The sequence below is a fragment of the Pygocentrus nattereri genome, chromosome 9, assembly GCF_015220715.1.
Source record: "Pygocentrus nattereri isolate fPygNat1 chromosome 9, fPygNat1.pri, whole genome shotgun sequence".
NCBI lineage: Eukaryota > Metazoa > Chordata > Actinopteri > Characiformes > Serrasalmidae > Pygocentrus > Pygocentrus nattereri.
Genome location: NC_051219.1, coordinates 35,406,849 through 35,427,235, shown reverse-complemented (window position 1 = coordinate 35,427,235; position 20,387 = coordinate 35,406,849). Strand labels below are relative to the sequence as shown.

General features: G+C 41.2%; 1 protein-coding gene across 11 annotated transcripts in view; it reads left to right on the top strand.

The window, feature by feature from the left end:
• Nucleotides 1–20,387, top strand: part of agrn (agrin) — a 323,933-nt gene that overhangs the window by 183,613 nt on the left and 119,933 nt on the right. The window lies entirely within an intron of this gene.

Below are 20,387 nucleotides of genomic sequence, written 5' to 3'. Positions count from 1 at the left end.
ACAAGTATGCTGGCTAGCACATTAGCTGTAGTAGCTGAAGCTGTCAGCTAAACAGATCACGTTCTTTTAAAGCTTACTAAAGTTTCAGATAGATTATCCACTAGCTAGCTAGCTTATATGTGCTATATAAACTACAGACCAACCGTTTCTAGTTTTGTCACATTCATTTGAACACTGCATTTATAGCTTGTAGCACTTTGTAGCGAGGGTTTTTTGTTAAAGAGAGCTCCAAACAGTAGAACATTTTTTGGCGGATTAGCTGCATTTGGAATAAAGGGAAGTTGATTTTTCAGCAAAACCTTTGCTTTAAAGTAGCTGAATCCACACATTAGAAGGGGAGTGTGGATGCTTAGGTTATATAGTGTAGTTATATGCTTGTCATGAATGAACAGCGGTCTGATGGATGGGGCTGGTTAAAGGCTGGTTAAGGTGCAGGGCCTGGCGTGTGACTTGCCCCAGCAGGACGTGACTTGAAGTGAAAGCTAAGTCGCTGCCGCCCCGCCGCCTGATTGTTCCTCATGACAGCTCTTTACTCAGACGCAGCCGGACTCCGAGTGACATCTGCATGGCCATGGAGCCGCTGACATGGCACGGCCAGCAATGCCTTGCGCAAATGAGTTTTCGCTCTCTCACTCTACTGTGTGGAAGCATGTGCTGGCCTGTGAATGAAGGAGTGGGAGAGTACGGGAGGGGGTGATATATATGTGTGCGTGTGTGTGTCTCACCTGTCTGTGTGACATGGGACACTATTCACACTCATCATCAGCTCTTCCTTTGCTTCCCCACTCCATCTGCTGGAGGATCTCCACTCCGTTCCTCAGCCTCCCGCTGAATATATTTAGCCCAGCTGACGTCAGCCTGCCCGTGACTCGCTCTGGCTGAGAACCAGCAGACCCTCATCATAAGATGATATCATTGTGGCTGGGCCATCACTATGGCAAATTCATGTAGATCTTCCTACATTGACCAAGGTGATTTCAGTAACTTCAAGCTTTGTTCTGATGCTGAATCTGCTGTAGTTTGGGATGATCACTGATTAGGGATGGACAACATAGTCTACAGTCTTTATTTTGTAATGATTATTATAGTAGCTTATTATATATTAGATCCTACCTTTTTTTCTTTGGCTTTTTCTACATTTCTGTTGTTGAAATTCATCATTTCAATATAAATGGTGCAAAATGATTTAAGATAAAATCTTGTTACATTAGTACAGTTGGTCCACATTTTTGCTTAAACACATAAGGATAGAGCAAAAATGTGATCATCTCGGGACCTTGGGGACCAGTTTGAGAGAAGTTATCATTCCTATTTGGTCACCATTTTAGACATTTTACTACAACAGCAACAGTATTTATTTGCTGAAGTTCAGTTTTAAGTGACTTGAACAAAACAAAAGGCTTGTTTGGGTTGCTGTATGTTACATCTGATATGAGACATATTCCACACTGCAAGGGATTTATTTTCCACAATCTGCTCTTGTTCTGAGACTTTGTTCTCAAACTTTTAACCTTTTGTTCTTGCTATAATTGTGGTACTAAGCCTAGCTAGCTAGCTCACTTTGCTAACTGTGATGCTAGTTTGTGCTGTTATGACTAAAAGGCTAGATTTATTGTTCCCCGTTTGGTGAGTAAAAGGCGCAGATGTGGTACCGAAAACGCAAAGTTGTTCAAAGTTGTTCAAAAGACATTTTTCTCAAACTTCAGTGCTTGCTATAATTTCAACAATGAGAATAGCTAAGGTTACCTAGCTCACTTTGCTAACTGTGACGCTGGTTTGTGCTGTAATGACTGAAAGGCTAGACTTAATTTCCCACGTCTAGTGTCTAAAAGGCGTGTTTCACCACCTAGAGTTCCAAAGGGTTTCAAGTTCAAGCCTTTGCTGCTAATACCACAAAGAGGAACAGAGCAGCATCATTTTGTCTGAGATGCCTCAAACACGTATCAGTATCAGTGTTTGATTTTGCCAGTTCTGTCATTGTTAGCGTTTTATGACACCGACCTGCTCTGCAAAGTTTTCCAGTATTCTGCTTCAGTAGAGCAGCTAGCGGAGCTGCATTGTGGCCCATGCTAATACGCTACGGTGTAATCCAGTTTGGCAGTGGAGATAAGCCGCTGTCTTCTGTATGTATGAGGTGTGCATTAGTGAAGGGTGAGGCGGAGAGGGCACTCATAAATAAATAACGGGCTTTTTCCTGCCTGCACAGCACCCATGCCCGCCTTGCGCGCACCCTATAGGGCCGTGTCCCAGATCCACCCCTGTAGACGCGCACACAGACTGCCGAATGGAGGCTTTCTCCTCTCAGATGATAATGGAGTTTCTGAATGCTATCGCCGCGGCTCACTCCGCTGCTCATCCGCTGGCGAGCAGTGATACTTGTTAAACAAATCCTGTCTTTCTCCTCTTCCCTCTCTCTCTCTCTCTCTCACACACACTCTCCCTCTCTCTTTCAACCCCTTTCCCGATCACCTCACAAGGACCGGGCGCAGTGTTGGAGAGAGATAAGGAAGATTACAGCAAGCTGGGCGCATTAAAAAGCCGCATTTCCCGCATACTCTCCTCTAATAGCAGACAGGAGCCGCTTTTTACAACTTTTTACTCATGTATTTATGCATTTGACTTGCCTGAATAATGCATTGTTATTTTCCCTCCACTCTGCTCAGATGCACGACTGACACTGCAACAATAACAAGTCGGAGACAATAGTACAACAGTACAAAAAAAAAAAACAATTATGAAATCTTTTGTAAGTGTATAAGAACTTATTTTGTATACAGAATACATGGTTTCCTCTAAGTCGCTGTATATGTTTTTGTTTGACTTTGAATGCAGGGGTAATTTTTGTGCACTTTAAAATGGAATTGATGGAGACATCCTAAGGAAGCAATCACAGCCTCCCCTCATGCAGCTCTCTTGTAGAAAGGGCTTTTAAAGTGGTTTACCTCTTCAAGAGGTGTGCTTGCAGCAGGAGGTAATGGATATTGAGCGTTGCATTCATTTTCATATCTTGCGTGGCCCACTGTCAGATAATTGATCCTCATGCAGCACCTCCTCTCCTGTTTGCTTCTGAATAATAACCCTGCTGTCTCTTTGTACTCGCCGGCTCCATCAGTAGATTAGCCAGCGACTTCTGTTTTCCATTAATCTGCAAAGGTACCTTCAGAATAACACGTGCAGGCACACAGGCCTTCATCCAGTCACATGCATGTGCTGCATGGGTCTGTGAAAAGCCAGTATGTTCTCAACAAGCCAGCATGACTGAACATCATCCATCCATTAAGCAGAAAGTTAGTTCATCTAGATGACAATTACTGTCTATTATCCAATGTTAGCTCAAATACTGATTTAACCCACTGTGGCTAGAAGATTTCCTTTCACTTGTGAATGACTAAGACAGTTTCTGTAGATGAAATATTTAAACATTTAAAAGATATACATAAAACAGGTGCCCTGAATATTGCATAAGCATTTAATAACAAATAGATCAATAGAAATGTTCAATTTTTTTTTAAAATCTTGTTGCATTAACACATGTATATATATATATATATATACATACAATAAAATATTTTTTTAAATGTTTGTACTCAGTCTGCCACTAAATTGCTATTGAATTTGTTTTGTAAAAGTTTATGTACAATCCTGTTGGTCCATTATTTAGGTACATGGCTAGCAAATGAATGTTAAAATAATTCTGAAACTAAAACAAGGACACAGTGCCATGCACTGATGGCTATTTGGGTGCTAATAGCACCACCTTAGCTACTGGCAATGTGATAATTTATCATATGATATGATAAATGTAGTATCACAACTCTTTTGAATATCATGTATATTAGCTAAAATAACACTGATCAACTGCATGTTTCCAAAGAGCATCATGGATGCACACTGTTGTTTAGGATCATTTGTATTGGCAGGTAATTGCGTAAAAGAAGACATGCATTGGACAGAAGTTTAGTTTTGCATTTCTAGTATCATTTGTACATGAAAAATATTAATATCAGCATCGGTCCAAAATTACCTTATTGGTGCATCCCTAATAATTAGTCTTGTTTAACTGGATGTCCTGTAGCACAGTTGTAGACAGTATTTTTCTTTTTCAACTCATTAAACCTCACAAAAGTAAGATAGTAATATGTACAAATGTATCATGGTATTACATTTTCTGCACCCACTTGTGGAAAATCTTCAGCCTGCTAAATGTGAGTGAGTGAGTTACATGCCAGGTTCATGTGGTATTTATTTGGAATGTAAACAGTATCTTCATAATTGAACAGAGTAGTGTTTTTTGACTCAAGCTTTGGCTAGCTAAGTTCTGTCTATAAGGTAACGTCGTCCTCTTTAGTCCAGCTAAACACATTTGACTGAACCACTGCACAGTGGAGCTGTTTATGTGACATTAGTTTTATGAACATTGCACAACCTTCTGCACATTCAAGTTTCACTTCCTAGAGTAATGCATCAACTATTTTCTATTTCTATTTTCTATTTATGCACTATTTTCTATTATGTCCATTTTTGGTTGTGTGTAACTGGTTATGTTGAAGCTTTTAATACTTGTTAGCATAGCATAATTAGGGATAGCATAACATATAGGTATACACAGTGATATCAGTGTTTTAGCTCCAGTGTAAAATTAAAGAAAAAAACTCTAACACCAGACATGCTTTGGTTGATCAGATACATTTGGAGTGAGGAGAAAACTTTGTAAATTTGATTTTCCTTCGAGACACATGTGCTTTAGGACATACACACACGCGCACACTGACACCAGGTGGAGATGCCATAATTACATAGTAGCTTGGCCGCCGGGCGTCCACCCTATCTCTCTCAGGTTAATGCAGTCAGAGAAATGCTCTTCCCATCAGGTATTGGGGCGGGGAAAGGGGCAGCTTCTTGGTGACCCTCTCTGCAGCTCTCACTGGCACTCTGAAGCACTCAGCCCCCTCTGAGAGAGGCCAGGTGGAGGACACATCAAGGACTGTGCAAGAACTCGCTATACAGTCTGTACTTTTATACACTCTTGTCCGCTCACAAGAGGAAAACAGACAAAATGGCTGGACATCTGCTTGTATAATATGCATATATAAGCTACAATACATGCAGTCTGCAGGTGGGCTGTCAACAAAAGTACATTTAGTAATAATAATAAGTACAAAATAAATTACTTTTGTTGAATTATAATTAGAAACAACTAAAGGAATTAAGCACTAATCTGCCCCAGAATCATTTTCAAAACTTTTTGACTGTGCTATGGTTATTTGTTCAATTATACCGTAACAGATATTAATAGTCTTTCATTTTTTCTCTTAATTATCATCATATTCATGGGGTATATGACTGAGATATTTAGCCAGATCAGACTAAACATTTCAGAGGCACAGTATGAATAAATAATGCCATTGTAATAGGCAGCAAAATTGAATACGTCTACTGAAAATGTGTCTTATTTTTGTTAATAATATTTTTTGTTATTTTGTTTTAATATAGACATCTAAAGCATGTGATGTTAGTATGAGAAGTGTAATTGTAAGAATATTTTGTTTACAGCATGTAAGCTTTAACCTCCTTTTGTTGGTCCACATCAGACCAAATTTGCCCCTCTGATTAGCACATTTCCTGTATGTCCTGTTAGCCAGAGCTGCACTATTAACAATATTATTTGATGTTTAACAGGCCAAAAAAAAATCAGTTGCTTATTTAAATAACATGAAACAAATGCTATATAGTGCTGCACTGTAGATAAGAGGCAACTGGCTATTTAGCACGGTGAGTCATGCATAATTATGGGAGAGTATTTTGGTATAGGTGTAGCAGCAGGAAACAAATACAGCTTAAGTGTACTTAGCTGCTTCATTTACTTCACAAAACTGCAATGCAGATCATCCAAAAGCCACCAAAAGCTGACCGCTGTTTTCACATCTGGAGCTAATCTGAATCCAAAACTACAGGTGGTTCACATTTTAGCTGATGCTTTCTAAATTAGCAAAAAGTCCTAATTAAATATAGTAGCATAATGGCTTCATCATTCAGGGCCTACAATCTACTGTATATATGCATCTGAATCCACCCTGTTATATGGCCTGTCACTGTTACATCATAAAATGTCCAAATCATTTTTTCTGAATGAACAATGATGGTAATACAAGTGTTTGTATGTGTGTGCACATGTATGCGTGTCTGTTTGTCTCTGTTTGTGTGCTTTGGCAGACTCTTCGCTGGATGATTTGCCTCAAAATGTCCCTGATTGTGCTCACATTTTGTTGGAAAACAATCTTTTCTGCTGAAATATTGCTCTTAGCCTAAATTTCATTATCATGCCAACTGTCCTCTACTTTGCATTCATCTTTCTTAAAGGAAACGGATATTATGAAAACCTTCTATGGCCTCTGTCAGTTCCAGCCTGTCTGTTTATTCACCGCTGCACACCATTGACCCCCTGAACTTTAGCTAATCCTAACACTGAATGTACTCGATCTGCTGACCTATGTACAGCACAGGCCAGCACCTCGCCGAGCTCCTCTATTGTTGATTGTTCGCTCTGCTGCAGTGAGCGCCTTCAGTTTTTATTGAGTTGTTTTACAAACAGAACAATGTTTCCCTTCTCTGGGCTAATTTTCCACTCTAATACAGATCCAGTGACATTGCATATGTTCCTGAAACTGCAGATTCCAGCCTGCTGAATATATAGCAGAATAAGAGCACAGAGAGAACTGCATTAGCAGGATTTGTCATCTTTTTATCACTGTGTTAATATGCTATTTTAGTTATGCTGTACATATGTAGAGCTAGACCTGGCCTGGGGCAGCTGTTAGAAGACCTGCAACAGAATTCTGAGCATGCTTAGGGCTTGTGGAGGACAAAGCATACAGTGCAGTCCATTAGACAGAGTACTCAGTAAGAACGGGTATTTATATGATGTGTATATATTATCACATATATGAATGTCCACCTTTTTTTCCACTGATGTGAATAAAAATGAAAATATGGTAAATTCTCAGAAAATATGAAGAATATGGAGAATTCCACTGAAACTTTAATGAGAAATGTGGCAAATACTGACAGAGTCAGATTTGTTTGCAGTGGTGGTATTAGGAACCAGATGTCTGAAGAATTAAATGGCTTTGAAAGTTACATCAAAAAACGAAGGTACTACGTTAGAAAGGCAGCGTGAAAACACTGTTAATGTGCTACCAGATGCGTGAAACATCCTTTATACTTTTGAGAGATTTTGTCCTAAAACTTTTTTTTCTAATCCTTTCATGGTGGAGAGGTACAAGCTGGGCAACATAAGGCAAAATAGTCCCGCCAAAAACATGAAAACGTGAACGTTATTATTTTTTTTCTCCAAGTCCTGTTTAATTTCAGTTCTTGTCAGAGTGGACATTTTAGATTAGATTTTAGTTTTGAAAAACTGTTGTTTTTATAGTTACAGTTAACTAGTACTTTTTTACTGCTAGTTTTGATTGTAGTCATAGTTTTTGTTAACAATAATATCCCTGATCCTTGCCTGATTACCTGGTTGATTTAGTGAGTTTTCTTTTTTTATAGACATGTGTAATTTGGCATTCTACCAGCTGACATACAGAACAGTTTACTTAGAGCCACATAGCTTGCATGGTTCAAATATTTTGATTTTTTTTTTTTATAACCAATTTCATCATATCCAGTTCTGCCTCTCTGACTAGGTCCCCATCAATCACACCATGCTACCAAGCAGTGAATAAGACATACAGTATTTAATGAAAATATGACAATGATCTTCTTCTTCTTCTTCTTCTTTCGGCTGCTCCCTTTAGGGGTCGCCACAGCGGACCATCTGCCTCCATCTTGCCCTATCCACTGCCTCCTCTACTTTTACACCAACCATCTCCATGTCTACCTTCACTACATCCATAAACCTTCTCTGAGGTCTACCTCTTCTCCTTCTACACGGCAGCTCCATCTCCAACATTCTTTGACCAATATATCCACTATTCCTCCTCAACACATGTCCAAACCATCTCAACCTGGCCTCTCTGGCTTTATCTCCAAACTGCTCCACCTTCACTGTCCCTCTGATCTGCTCATTTCTAATCTTGTCCATCCTTGTCACTCCCAACGAAAATCTCAGCATCTTCATCTCCGCCACCTCCAGCTCAGCCTCCTGTCTTTTAGACAGAGCCACAGTCTCCAAACCATACATCATAGCAGGATGCACTACTGCCTTGAAAACCTTCCCTTTCACTCTTGCTGCTATCCTTCTGTCACACATCAGCCCTTACACCCGTCTCCACCCACTCCATCCTGCCTGCACCCTCTTCTTTACCTCTTTTCTACACTGCTCTGGATGGTTGACCCAAGATATTTGAAGTCATCCACCTTTACGACCTCTACTCCTTGCATCTTCAACTTTCCACCTGCCTCCCTCTCATTCACACACATGTATTCCGTCTTGTCTCTACTGACCTTCATTCCTCTCGGCTCCAGTGCAAACCTCCACCTCTCCAGATTTTTTTCCACCTGCTCTCTACTCTCACCACAGATTACAATGTCATCTGCAAACATCATGGTCCATGGAGCCTCCTGCCTGACCTCATCTGTCAACCTTTCCATCACCATTGCAAACAAGAAGGGGCTCAAAGCTGATCCCTGATGTAACCCTACCTTTACCTTGAAACCATTTGTCACTCCAACTGCACACCTCACCACTGTCTCACTATCCTCATACATGTCCTGCACCACCCTAACATACTTTTCAGCTACACCTGACTTCCTCATACAGTACCACAGTTCCTCTCTTGGCACCCTATCATATGCCTTCTCTAGATCCACAAAGACACAATGTAGCTCCTTCTGACCTTCTCTGTACTTCTCTACCAACACTCTCAACGCAAAAATTGCATCTGTGGTACTCTTTCTGGGCATGAAACCAAACTGCTGCTCACTGATCTGGACCTCTCGCCTTAGCCTTGCTTCAACAACTCTTTCCCATACCTTCATGGTGTGGCTCATCAACTTTATACCTCTGTAGTTACTGCAGCTCTGCACATCACCCTTGTTCTTAAAAATGGGGACCAGTACACTGCTTCTCCACTCATCAGGCATCCTCTCACTCTCCAGGATTTTGTTAAACCACCTGGTTAATAAGTCCACTGCCTTTTCTCCTAAACATCTCCATACCTCCACAGGTATGTCATCTGGACCAACTGCCTTTCCATTCTTCATCCTTTTTAAAGCTGCCCTCACTTCCACCTTACTAATTCTCTGCACTTCCTGATCCACTATCTCTCCCCCCGTTGTCCTCCTCTCTCTCTTGTTTTCCTCATTCATTAGTTCTTCAAAGTAGTCCTTCCATCTACTCAACACTCTCTGTTCACTCACTAGTACATTTCCCTCTCTATCCTTTATCAGCCTAACCTGCTGTACATCCTTTCCAGCTCTATCTCTCTGTTTAGCCAAACGATACAAGTCCTTTACTCCTTCTTTACTGTCCAGCCTCTCATACAGCTCATCATAGGCCTGACCCTTTGCCTTTGCCACCATTTTTTTTTTGCTATGCGACTAGCCTCACAGTACTCCTGCCTACTTCCTTCATCTCTCTGGTTATCCCACTTTTTCTTAGCTGCCTTCTTCTTCTGAATACTCTCCTGGACTTCCTCATTCCACCACCAACTTTCCTTGTCTTCTTTCCTCTGACCAGACAAAACACCCAACACATTTTTGCCAGTTTCTCTCACCACCTTAGCTGTAGTTTCCCAGTCCTCAGGTAGCTCCTCACTGCCCCCAAGGGCCTGTTGCAATTTTCCCCTGACCTGCCTGCAACCATCCTCCTCCTTCAGCTTCCACCATCTAATCTTTGGCTCTGTCTTCACTCTCCTTCTCTTCTTTGTTTCTACTCTCATTCTACAGACAACCACCCTATGCTGCCTTGCTACACTTTCCCCTTTTACCACTTTACAATCGCCAATCTCCTTTAGGTGGCATCTCCTGCTAAGGATATAATCCACCTGTGTGCACCTCCCTCCACTCTTGTATGTCACCCTGTGTTCTTCCCTCTTCTGAAAATATGTGTTCACCACAACCATTTCCATTCTCTTTGCAAAATCTACAACCATCTGACCTTCCGCATTTCTGTCTTTCACACCATACATACCCAGCACCTCTTCATCCCCCCTGTTACCTTCACCAACATGTCCATTGAAGTCTGCACCAATCACTAATCTCTACTCTCTAGGGACACCATCTACCACTTCATCCCACTTACTCCAAAATTCCTCTTTCTCCTCTAACTGACAACCAACCTGTGGTGCATATGAACTGACCATATTCAAAATTACACCATCAACCTCCAACTTCAGGCTCATGATCCTGTCTGGCACTCTCTTTACATCCAGAACACTTTTCACAAGCTGTTACTTTAGGATTATTCCTACTCCATTTCTCTTCCTCTCTACACCATGATAGAACAGTTTGAATCCACCTCGAATGTTCCTGGCCCTGCTTCCTTTCCATCTGGTCTCCTGAACACACAGAATATCTACCTTCCTTCTCTCCATCATGTCTGCAAGCTCTCTGCAAGTCATTGTCCCATGTTCAGTCATGTTCAGAGTCCCTACTCTAACCTCCAAACTCCTGCCTTTCCTTCTCTCTCGCTGCCTTCTAACCCGCCTTCCTCCTCTCCTCTTTGATGGTCTTCGACCTACAGTAGTCCAATTTCCACCAGCACCTTGCTGGTCAACAGCACTGGAGGCGGTCGTTGTTAACCTGGGCCTCGCCCGATCCGGTATGGCAATCATATTTGTGATCCGCATGATAGTTTTGGCACAAGTTTTACACCAGATGCCCTTCCTGACGCGACCCTCACCATTTATCCGGGCTTGGAACCGGCACCAGAAGTACACAAAGTACACCCCTAATGGCTGGTTTAAAATATGACAATGATATTTGTTAAAAAAAGAAATAAATTGTGTATCTTTATTAGACATTATTATTAGGCAGTTGCACCACATGAGACTATTCTGTTTTTCAAAATAAACAAAAACATAGTACTTCTACAGTGTTTTGAACATTTTGCACACAAAATCGGAGATGCTTCATGTGAGTGATGTAGTGGACTATACCATTACCCCAACAGGAGGTTGTGAGTTTGAGCCCCAGTGATGCCATAACCACCCAATCATGTACCCAAGATGAAAAGATGCCTAGCAGGGCTGTGTGATGGAAAGACTCCTGGCCAGCGGGGATGTTAAGTATAACAAACAAATTTATTGCCCTACATGAGATGCTAAACTAAAAAAGAAAGAACCTTTGACTGAACTAAGAAGTTTGAGTTGGGTGAACTCATGTGTCCTCAAGTAAAGTCAATTCAAGAAAAGCCACAATATCATTTAGAGTTGAGCTGACCTGTCAGTTTTAACAGTTAATCAAACGGTTAATCAAAACTTGTAGGCACCGTGTATCTTGTAGCATGATGTCATTTGTATAATCCCAGTTGGTTGTCTGTCCTTTCTCAGTTATTGTTAGCAATGTTAGCTTGTTTGACCGAAGTGTTCTCTTAAATAAACAGATACTAAAATGAGTTTGGATAAGCCATAAGCAGATTTGTACTCACTGTTTAGCTCCCCTCCCTGTCTGTGGTGGGTTTGGGTTTAGGTCAGGAGTATTACAGGCGTACACTTGCGCACACACAGTGTCGCGAGAGAGCAGAGTGTCTGGCCTTTGAGCCCCACAAGGAGTGCCGTGTATTATCGGTTTTTGTGCCCGATTTTCTGTATTCAGGGCTAACGGCAAAGCATGTAAAAGAGGAAGACAGCTGCAGTCAAATAAGCCCTTTGAAGAAGTACATCAAAAGAATGAATCATCCAGCCGTGGTGGGGATGACAGGAGCGACTGGTGGGGGAACGCAGAGAAAGTGAGGGGGAGCGAGGTGTGCGCGTGCGTGAATGTGCCTGTATGTATATGGGAGTGAGTGAAGGTACAGAAGGGGTCTTCCCTCTTTGTCTCTGCCTTCTCTCTATCTCTGACTTCATGCATCACAGCAAAACCCAAACTGAGTATGTGCAGAGACTGTGTGTTTGAATGGAGGGGAGGCTGAGGAAGAGTGACAGAAGGAGTTTATAGGTAGGAACTTCTGAAAGGTGAGGCAGGAGAGTAAAGACTGCCGTTGCCTGCAGCTTCCTCCTCATTATTTTTCTTCACGCATGCACATATGTTACTGTACTTGTTTCATCAGAGGTGATATGTGGAGAACTGAGGCAAATACAAATTCAGCCATGAAGTACTTTCTCTTCTTCTGGCTCTGTGGAAACCCTAAACTTACCTTTGCCATCATTTTATCTGTAAGTTTTAGGAAAAATAAAAGTTTTAGTTTTGGACTTGTTAAAGTTATGCAAAAAATCGAATTTACATTTTTCTTCTTAACCCACAGCCAAGACACATCTGAGGTTTGCTGCTTTTCCATCAATGAATCGACCTTTAATTTCACTCAGAAATACATTATAGATGACCTTCATTTTCAACACAGCCCAGAATTTACAGCATAAAGGACAGAATCAGGTTAAACTAAAATGATCAGAACTACATCAACAAATTAACAGTAAAATCAAACAAAGTCGAACAAGATAAATGGAGAAAAAATTAAGAAAACAGTGCAGATTAAAATAAAGTAAAATATAAAATAAGCAGAATGAATCTAACTAAAATTCAGACCAAAAGGTGAAAGGATTATTTAAAAACAAATAAATAAATAAACAAAAAACAATAATAGAATAAGATCAAATTAAGGTTTTAATTACCCAAATTATAAAAATGATGGGGGGGGGGGGGGTAAAAACTACAAAATTGGATAAAACGGGGAAGGAAAAAGTTAAACTCAACTAAAACAATTCCTGGTTGTCTAAAAGTGGCTAAAGATTGAAAGTTTATAACAGTTGAGTGACACAGTTGAGATGAGTTTTAGAGGCTCCTGTAGTGAAATCCAATACCTGACAGGTGACCCAGTCATTACAGCGGGTCTGATAATTACTGTTATTTACAGAGATCATAGATGAGGTGTCGGCTGGCATTTGTCTGGAGAGTGATTTATAAATGAAAATAAGCCTGTGTGTTTCCTGTTGTGCTGCTAGTGCAGATGAACAAGCTTTATCATACAGTCTGCGGTGGTGAGTGTTGTAAGTTATAAGCGTCTCTAGTAATAAATCTCAGACCACAGTGATAGATTGAGTCTAGTTTTGACTGGCTGGCTGACGCATGTCTATAGGCTACATCACAGTAGTCCAGGACTGATGGTAAGGTTGCCTCCATGACTCTTCTGGCATATAAAGTCAGACAAGACGTATTTTGATGAAAGAGTCCAAGCCTCTGTCTGCACTTACTGACTAGTTTATTGCTTTGAGACTGAAATGTGTCAAATGCAAACATTTGAAGATCTGGAAAAAGCATAAACTTAGTTTCCTTGGTATTTAAAACTAATTGGTGCTTGTACAGAGCAAGCACTGGAGCTTTTCTCTTGCTACATGAGGAGATTCGGCTGAAGAGTATAAAATCATATCATCTCTGTACAAGTGCACTTATATATAAAATTAAACTGGACCCCGGATAGAGCCTTGTGGGACTTTGGTTCCAGTAATTAAGTCTGATTTATTGTTACCCAGTGCCACACTCTGTTTTCTGTCTGGGTGGTAATTTTGGGCCCATTGAATTACGTTATTGTTAAAGCCAATCACTCGTAAGTATCCCAAAATAACTGAGATACTGTTGTACTAAGCTGTAAGGCTGATGCAGCTAACAGGTAATGGAAGCTTATGTATACCAGTTAGGTTTGTGTAAACTTACCTTAAGACCTTTTCACAGTAAACAAAAAACAGATGGCCTACAGAAGGCGACTACACCATAATGAGTTATAATTTAATCTCTGAATCTCTTTTTTACATACTTTCCAACATACTGTTATCAATAAAATTAGATACAAGTACGTTGTATAGCTAAAACAGTAGGAATAGCTATCTACTTAACTACTCCATGTGCTTTTGCACTTTTTTGCACTGATGATGATTTGAGCACATAAACTTCAGACAGCAAACTTTAGACACCAGACCTGTCTTGGCTGATCAGCTATATTTGAGCTAAGGGGAAAATTGTGTAAATTGGATATTTTGACAAACTATCACTTTAATGCCAGCAAAAAGGACCATTTGGTCCTCACAAATATAGCAGTACAAGTGCAGGCAAACGCCCACACAGACACCCACGCACATGCATGCACTGTCACGCTGTAGAGGCGCACGTCACTTCTAGGCCTGTTGTGTTGGGCGAAGCCATCAACCTGAGCAGTGAGACATTAGACTGAGTAGTGAGACATCCGACTGAGCAGTGAGACATCAGACTCAGCAGTGAGACAGCTCCTAGCCTGAATTACACTAATACAGCAGCACCAGTATTCACAGAGACAGAGCCATACTGTCTCTCTCTCTCTTTCTCTCTCTCTCACTCTCTCTCACTCTCTCACTTCTAAATCTCTCTCTCTCTCTCTCTCTGTCTCACTCTCACTTCTAAATCTCTTATCTCTCTCTCTCGCTCTCTCTCTGTCTCTCTTACTTCTAAACATCTATATCTCACACTCTCTCTTTCATTCTCTCTCTCACTTTCTCTCACTCTCTCTCTCATTTCTAAACATCTACCTCTCTCACTCTCTGTATCTCCTCTCACTTCTAAATCTCTCAGTCTCTCTCTCACTCTCACTTCTGAATTTCTGTCTCTCTCACTCTCTCTCACTCTCTTTTTCTCTCTCTCTCTTTGCCTCATGTTTTTTTCTTCCTCTTTGCTTCCTCTCTTCATCTTACTTATTAGTTTGCAGTGTGAGGTGGCTGGGCCTCCCTGTAGCAGGACTGAATGTGCCTACATTGCATTATTCCTCCCCCTCTTTGCTCATTATCAAAACTTTAACCTGCAAAAACTCTGGGTCTGCGCTCCGCTGGGGGAGAGGAGTTAATTAGTCAGGAGGGGAGGATCCCTGCCTCATAGAGGGGCAGGAGAACGGCTCCAGCTCCGGATGCACTTTTTCCTGTTCTGATATGAGCCCTAAATGAAGAGGCAGGAGCCCATCAGCCTGACGCTTCAGAGCCAGTTTGCTTGTTACGCTGGTCACATTCTTACAGGCGGTTTGCCTCCTTGTCTGAGCCTGAGAGGGAGGCTTATCTGTGCTAACGTGGCCGAGAGGTGCGTATGCACCTTAAAGCCATGACGGCCTCTTAGCATTCAAATCAAAGCCCCTCTCTCGCTCGTCCTCTCTCTCCCTCTCTGTTCTCCAGCTCTCTGTAACCGTAGGGGGTATTGCTCCTACCAATATTTAATGGGTTCAAACTGGGTTACAGGCCAAAGTCTGTTTAACTGAGTCAGAGCAAACAGTTTCAAAAGAAGAAAGTGCTCTCTTGGGAGTTTCTAACAGAACCACCCCCCCGTGGAGAGAGCTAAAAATCTAATTCTGCCTTTTAAAATATTTTAACTATTATTATCTTCAAGTGGCACGATCTCAATACTCTGTCCTGTCATCCTGGCTATGATGATATGAAAAGCATGAGAAAGCCAAAAATGCATGTTATGTAATGAACCACCACTGAGAGAAAAGGCAAAGGCAGTAAAGTTTCAGTCGTGCTTTGTTCTTATTCTGATGGAATTCAAAGCGTCCAACAGACAAAAGGCCTTTATGATGTGAATTTGGTGTTAAATATATTCTACTACTGGAATGCGATTAGTGTCACATGGGGAGATGTGTATGACTGATTCGTATGGAAAAAGAAATCTCATGTATAACTTACAGAGATGCGTGAGTTCTCTAATTACACACTGCCATCACACCAAAACCTCTACACAAAAGAGGTTCAGCTCGTCACAATTAGAAGACATGTCCAATTAATTTAATTTAGTTGTAATTTTTTATTATTGTTTAACCCATCAATGAATCTGGCTGTGAATGCAGTGTCTCATTAGCTTGGGAGTTAACCATCAACAATAAACATTACCACATAAAATCAAACAAAATTTTAATGTTCAGAGCTGTACACAACATAGGGCAATACATCAGCTTGATTTGGGCCATATAAAAACTTTAGTAAGTGCTTCCTTACCAGAGCTGGCCTGGGAGCTAAATTCGGGGCTGGACTTTCATCTAGACCAGCCCACTACAACCACAGTGACAACCACCCTGTCCCCTCAGCACAACCCCTAAAAACCATGACCTCACCCCTAGATAACTAGCTAGCTTCTGCAATTTGGCCTCCCGGTTCTTCCCTTTGATATACAAACCACATACTTAAATGAAATGTATACATACATTTCTTTGTCTTACACTCTTTAGAGGTTTTTTCATCTGTGTCAAGCTAGCCTTCACAGTTTACTGATCCCACTGATTATGCTTTTTTTCTGGAGGCAACTGCATTTGTGTAATGGGCCAATAGCCACACATTGAAAATGCAGTGGGCTGCTATAATGTGCAGGTGTGGGCACTACAGTATTTGGCTGGAACATGCCGTTTCATTCGTTTCATATAAGACTACTTTAGGAATGACCATACATTTCTCTCCTTCTCACTCTCATCAATGGCCCACACACAGGGGAATTTTCCCAGTCCTTCCGATGGCCAGTCCATCCTTGCTTCTTTCTTAGGCAAATCTGTAAAAACTAATTTTGGAATATTCAGTGACATGACAATCAAAACAAAGGTTAATATAACCTGGAGTCATTTCAGTGGTTTGTTTAAAGCCACTGGAATATTTAGTGATACAGGAGTGCACAGTCTATAAAAATGACTAACATGGTGGATTCGGGTGGGCGTAAAATCACAGAGAAATACCAGTAATGATTACCTTGCTGCACCTCTCCATGTAAAGCTATTCACTTAAAGAAATTTTAAAAGGTTATTGTTCAGGCTGCTTTACAATTTGAGTTTGAATTTAATAGTAAGTCAATCAAACAAGAATCTGTCTTTTATGCCCTGTGGACTTATTATTAACTCACAAACATTTTAAGTTAAAGCCTTAAATTGGACTGTTACCTTTATGGAGACACCGGCATCTCTACCACTATGGGGGCTAACATGAACAGCTTAAAAGAATTTTAGAGTTCAAGGGCGTGATTGGGCGCCTGCTTTGAAGGTTGCTGTGCTTGTTCTGGCCTTGGACACATCACCGACAGGCCAGCCTACACATCAGAATTGATTTATGGCTAGAACATTGTGAGAGATCAGACGAGTGACATCAAATAGCTCATTGCTCCACCTGCTTGGCATTAAGCTGAGATGCAGAGATGGGGCAACATGAATCAGAGCTGTGTGTGTTGTCAGTAGCGCTATCTGTGAGGAAGTGTAAAGACTCACACCTCTGCGATGCACGTCTGTCCCTGGAGCCTGCGCCAAACCAACCCGGCTCTCCATCTTCCTCATCATCCTCCGAGCTCGCTCCCTTCTCAGGTCTCCTGCAGTATTCGTTAATGAGTAAGTATATCAGGAGGAGAAAGGATTCGTCAGAAGTGACACGGCTTACATGAGCATGGATTCCTCACAGAAAGCATTTTTTTTCTGGGTGAAACGTAGAGTTTTGTGAGCTCTGTGGAAAGAGCCGGAAGTGTTCTGAAGTGCGAGATGTGTGAGGAACGAGGGAAGGCGAGAGCTTTTTTTAGGCAGGAGAAGGTATACAGAGAGCTCGCTTTGATCAGCCGCCACACAGAAGCTACGCCAGTGCCATTCCTTTCATTAACATGTGCCAAGTGTATTTCCACACATACGTGCATGTGGCGATGGTAAAAAAGAAAGAAAAAGGAGGAAAAAAGTGGAACGTGGTCTTCAGAGACATGCGAGGGAAAGAGGGGGGAAAACGTCTTTAACTAAACAAGCGGGCTGGAGTTGACTCAGATTCGCCCAGAATAAAAAGAGCCCCACAAATGATGCGCTGAGGGATTGTGAGCTGATATGCGTCTGTGATGAAAAGAAAAAAAAAAGCGAGGCGTGGACAAAGAGAGTGATAATAGGCAATATAGCAGAGCGGGGCTAGGGATGGCAGGGTTGCTGGACTGTAGGAAATGAAACAGAGCCTCTCTGGAGTACACCCCCCCCCCTCCTCTGGAGTACACCCCCCCTATTATTATATTCTGAGATATATTTATCTCAGACTATAATAATAATAATAATAATAATAACAATAATGATGATAGTAATCATATGGAGCTTTAAAACGTAATGCATCAAATATGAATACATATTTATTTCAGTCAAATCGGCTCCTCGCCACGGCGAAAAGAAAGTTGTTCCCCTCGTCATTTGCAGAGAATTAAAGCCATTGCTGAGTGGTGAGGTGTTTAATAAGATAGAGACAAAGTCCTCTGGAGGAAAAACATGGCTCATTTTCAGAAAGCTGCAAAAGAAATAGGCTGATTAGGTCCTCTCTCCAGTGCAGGGAAGGCATGCTTGAAGCATAGCAATTGAGAATGTATTGTGAATGCAAAGCTTGCTTGAATCCGTCCATGCTAAATTAGAGGGACTTGTTTGTACAGCCAGCCAGCTGTGACCGTGAATTCGGAGTGTGCAGTGCGCCGCCCGCTCTACAGCCCCAGACTAAGCTACTTCACTGTGCCATCTGGTGTGACGCGCAGGCCAGGCTGAGCCACGAAGAGTCCCCCTGCCGGCTCGTGTCTCACTTTACCCCTGCTTCTTAATGCCCATGTTGACACACGGCCCTCAGCTGGACCTCCCAGCTTTATTTCCACACAAGAACAGGCGTCGGGCAAAGCAGTCTGGATCACTTTTCTCTTTCTTTCACGCACACAGATGCAAAGCTTTTCTCTCAGGTTCATCTCTTTCACCCAGGTACTCTGTGAAAGCTTTAGAAGCTCTCATTTTCTGGGAGAGTTATAAGATGGAAATGTTAACGGTTGAGAATCCACACACTTTCATTCCTCACTTTCATAACTGCATAGTAGTTATGAGTCATGAGTAGAATAAGTCATAGTAATTACTAAGTAATAAATTATTAATAAGCAGAATTAAAGCGGTTAATATCATTAATATCGTTATATTAAAAGTTAAGAGTTAACATTATTCACAGGTGAACCATGACTGTTGGAGCTAGGCCTTCAGTTTGTGCCATAATTGTCAAAAAATAGTAAAAAAATCCTTATACTAATAATGATCATTTCTACTGGCACCTCTATGGGATTCTAGTAGTATGTTAGCGCTAAGCTTGCAGCAGTTCTCGATTAAACACAATGAGATATTTGAAGCCTGTAACAGACATATTAACATATATTTTACTTAGATGTTGCGGTTTTAGTTTGACTTCTTAACTAAAGAGTCCTCTGTAGTAAGAGTCCACTGTTTTCCATTTTTAACATTTGACTGAAACACACTGGTTGGGCGGTGGCTACAGTTCACTGTCAGTAACCGTAACTATCAGGTGTAACCATATCTAGGACTTACAGAAAGCTTAGATTGACATTTTTTCTCACAAGATGACCTCCACCTATAGTAAATTAAAACAAGATAGGTTACACTCTCAGCTCCCCATTGTGTTAGTGGTTAATTTGACACATTAGGCTTTCAGTCCAGCTAATGAAGTCTTAATCAGAGGGGTAGTTCACTTGACTGAATGGATACTAATCCTGAAAAGATAGTTTTCATTGGTTGTTTCAAGAGCTGAACCTTTTTAACCCATTGCCACCCAAAAGTTACAGGAATAAAGAAATGAAAGTTGTTATAATGCTTGAGTTTAAATACAACTGGCATGATGATTTGATTAAATGAAGATTAACTAAAAACTACAGGCATGTATTTTTCACAGAAATCTTTAGACCTTGTGTGAAAGTCTAGAAAGCCCTGCAAGTTCCCCTGTGATATTATTACATTATACAGGGTGAGTCAAAAGTCACAGTACATGTTTTATTTTATTTTTTATTTTATTACTGACTTTTATCTCTGGGGTCGTCTCAAACAAATTGTGTATGCTGAGAAAATCTGCAGCAAACACCACCTTCAGCACCGCATCGTGGAGGCTTGTGACAGTATTGCTCCAAAGATTCTCATGCAGGTTCATAACGATTGGACCCTGCTCTGTCAGCTCTGTGTTCAGCACCAGGGACAGCGCATTGAACACATCAAATAGCTGGGCATCACAGGCAACCTTCCCAGTTGCAAATTTCTGTGTTGATAACCTTTGAACCACAAGAGGTATTGCAAATCTGATTGTGGCAATCGATTTCTGAGACAATTCTGGTCTTTTTTTATATGCTGCATGACCATTGGAAAAACTTGCCCTTGATCCATTATGGCAGCTTTCAAGATGGCGGACATGTTCCAGACATTGCCTAAAAGATAGGCCCCCACACCCATTACTTGCTGTGGTTTTCAGATCTTCATT